Below are 3856 nucleotides of genomic sequence, written 5' to 3'. Positions count from 1 at the left end.
CAGAAGTCAGATTCCTATTTTGAGTTGATTTTGGTTTTCTAAAGCCCATATTCGTTTTTCCTGATTTATATATCAAACTTTCATAAATTTTCTTAGTTTTCTAAGAACCCTAACATCCACCAAACCTCCACAAACCCTAATTTGATTCTTGAAGAATATTGGAGGCTTTCAAGTGGATTTTTCGGGTGATTTGGCTTTTGGATTGGAGATCTGCTTTGGCTTGGCATCCTAAAATGTTTTTCCACAACTTTCAGGCGAGTTCATCTCTGCTAATCCCCCTCCTAGTTTTAAAAACATTTTTAAAGAATTTTTAACATATTTTATAGAGCCAAATTGACTAGTTTATGAATAAAAATTAATTCTTTTGTATTATATGTATAAAGACTAGGTTTTTCTATGTTAAAAAGTTTGAGAACGAATTTACAGAAGTATGTAAGATCTAAAAATAATTTAAAACGTGGTTTAATCTGAAAAAAGATGATGTGTTCTTCTTTTCGAGTTTTTATGCATGACTTAGGGTTTTGAATATAAATTTTATGCAAATAATCATGCTATATATGTTGAGTTTGTTTCTAGAAGTTTTTATCTACTGTAGGCATGCTCTCATGCAAGTTTCATGTTGTTTTAATCATGTTTGAATTACCTAAATACGGCGTGAACACGACACACACAACCAGATTGAGAATCTGGAATATCAACTCACGGTCGACCATGCCATAACGCCGGTCGACCGTGTGCAGGACAGAGGCCTGAGTAGGCTCTGGAACCCCTCGTGGTCGATCACCGTTCTTTTACGGTTGACTGCCACACAGTCTGTGGCCCTGTGCATGTTTTGTTCGACTGTTGAGTTTTCGAGCTAGTCTCTCGACCTTGTACTGTTATGATAAAATGTTTATGAGCTGTTTAATGTCTGAAATGTCAGTAAACACCAGATATGAACATGTACACCAAGATATGTACATGTATGTTTAAAATATGATGTGTTAACATGATAAATAAGAAAAATACACAAATATTATGTGTCCGGAATAGGAAGATGAAACCTATTTCCGCAGGACGATTGAGTAAGAATATTACAAAAGTATCGTCATATTATATTTCCGAAATAGGGAGATGAAACCTATTTTCGCAGGGCGATTGAGTAAGAATATTACAAAAGTATCGTCATATAATGTTTCCGGGATAGGGAGATAAAACCTATTGTCGCAGAGCGATTGAGTAAGAATATTACAAGAGTATCGCTAATGTATAAAAGATGCACATTTGTAAGTAATATAAATTATAAATTGGTTTCCATTTTTTTGAATACCCGTGAGTAGGGTGCTTTCTCTGAGATCGTGACTTACACAACATGGTTTTTGGTTGGCTTTTGTTCTACATGTCTAAGGTTTGGAGTGTTTTCCTTTTGGTCTATTGCTTTCATTCATAGGGTTTGGAGTTAGTATTTAGGGAGTCACAATTTGAGACATGGTATATACACGAGGGTTTCCTTGTTTGGATTATCTCGCTCGACATACTAACTCTCGTGTTGTGATTTCCTAAATATTAACTTTTAGTTAGAATTTTATGAATGATTTCATATGTATATGTACTAACTCTATTTTTTATATACTCCTATCCCTTCCCCTGGGGAGAGGTGGAGATGATCTCGCTATAGCGCTTTAACGCTCGTTGTTTTCCCCCCTTTCAAGCAGCGAGTTAGGCGTACGGAGAGTCGCATGTTGATGGGATTTCCTCATAGATTTCATCTAGCTATTTACTATTTAGTAGTTATTTCAGAACTCCACAGTTAGTTGTTTATGTTTAGACTCTAGACTTGTATTTCATTTTGTAGAGGCTGAGAGTCATAGTGATATTTTATTTGACTTATTGTACTTGAGGTTTATTTCAGACTCAGATGTATTTCTACTCTATTTTAGTTGGGCTCACTAATGATTATTCTCATGCTTCCTCTGTGTATATCTGGCTTTACCCTATTTTTTTTATTTGTCTGTTTATACATTCACCTATTTGTTGTTTCCACTAGAGAGATAGCAATTGTGATGGTGAAATATATCATAGCACAATATTTGGTTCTTGGCAGGTTTGACAATCCGGGCACCTTGGACTGCAACCTTGTGTGAACCCTGGGGCGTCACAATGTAGATTCCAATTACGCAAATGATAGCGATAATAGAAAATGTACTACTTCTATGTGTTTACTTTGTGTGGCTCTTGTATAAGTTGGAAATCCAAACTACAACCCATTGTTTCTTTATCCACTACCGAATCTGAGTATGTTGCTGCCACTGAAGCTTTTAAAGAAGCTATTTGGCTTAGGGGCCTTATATCTGAAATTAGTTTTCTTGATAAAAATGTGGTTATATTTTCTGATAGTCAATCTGCTATTCAACTTTGCAAAAATCCTATTTTTCATGATAGAATTAAACATATTGATGTTAGATTTGATTACATTCAGGATATAGTTGAAAAGGGATTGTCAAGTTAGAGAAAATTCCCTCAGAATTTAATCCTACTGACATGAGTACTAAGTTTTTGCCTACTGAAAAATTTATCTCGTGTGAAAGAATCTTGAATTTTGGTTTTGGGTAATTTTCCTTTGTTTTGTGTGTTGCTTTTGTGGCCTATTAACTTGCTTTGTGCTTGTTAGTAGCTTTGTGATATTTTCCCTTTGAACTCGATGACCGTTTGGTAGAGCTCGGTCTTTTGTGGACTTGACATGCTTGGTGATCTTGCTTCGATCTGTGTGATCTGTGTTTACGTTGTGTATTTTCTTCCATTGCTTGCATCTCCTTTGTGATCATATAGGTAATGGTTTGGCGATTATGAGTCTTGCAGTTCCGTGTTTTATTCCTCTGTGCACTACCTTGGGCCAAAGGTGGAGATTGTTGCTATTTTTTTTGGCCCAAAGTCTAGCCTGTTACCAAAAGGCCCAGTTCCCCACAATATTTGTTTCAGTCTATCTCTAAACCTCTCCTCCTACCCGATGGTAGTGAACCCTAAGTCAGCAGCCTCCTTTCCATCCCTTTGTCCTGCTCTGCAGCCGCTGTGAGTCTCATCTCTCATCCCTGTAAGTCGGCTCCTACCATTCGATACCCTAGGCTTCTCTCCCGTGTCGGCTACCCCCCTTCTCTATTTAGGTCGAAGGGTTGGTAGTAGCTTGGGGAGAGATTGAGAGCGACGGTGAAGAAGACCATGAGCTTTGTGCTCCTCTGCTTTGTACGATCCATCCTCTCCCTTCTAAAGCTTTATGTTTTCACCCTTTGTGAGGTGAGTGGAGAGATAGTGAAATAGTTGCTTTCTTTCTTTTGTGTTCTTGGTGGTGCACAAGAGAAGAAGAACGGACTGGTTGGTCAGGCTTCTGAGTCAAACTTGTGACGACGTCGATTCTTAACATAGCTCATCAATAGCATTAAAGGAAATCATAGTTGAGAGAAGTAAGGTATTATAAAATCTCAGATCCTACAGAAACTTCACATGTAGATAAACATGTAATGCTACTTCGTCCAACACAAATAATTTCCTGGGAATATGAATGAAAGAAAGAAAAATTCCTCAAAAATAACATATAAAACCAAGGAATATGAATGAAAGAAGGAAATTTCCTCAAAGATAACATATAAAACCTTAAAAAATGAAAAGATTGTGACAAAAAAGAAGGAAATTTCCTCAAAAATAACATATAAAACCATGAAATCAAAAGATTGTGACAAAAACTAAGCAAAACACTTGCTTTATGAGAAAATACCAAGGAACAGACAATTCTCTCTCTCCAAATCAGTTATTTGTCATGCATCCAAGTGTGAAAAAAATAGCCAAGCAATTAAAATTAAATAAAAAAAATTCCTAACTTACA

The sequence above is a fragment of the Asparagus officinalis genome, chromosome 7 (genome assembly GCF_001876935.1).
Source record: "Asparagus officinalis chromosome 7, Aspof.V1, whole genome shotgun sequence".
NCBI classification, from domain to species: Eukaryota; Viridiplantae; Streptophyta; class Magnoliopsida; order Asparagales; family Asparagaceae; genus Asparagus; species Asparagus officinalis.
The sequence above is the reverse complement of the archived record's forward strand: the minus strand, read 5'-3'. Positions refer to the sequence as shown.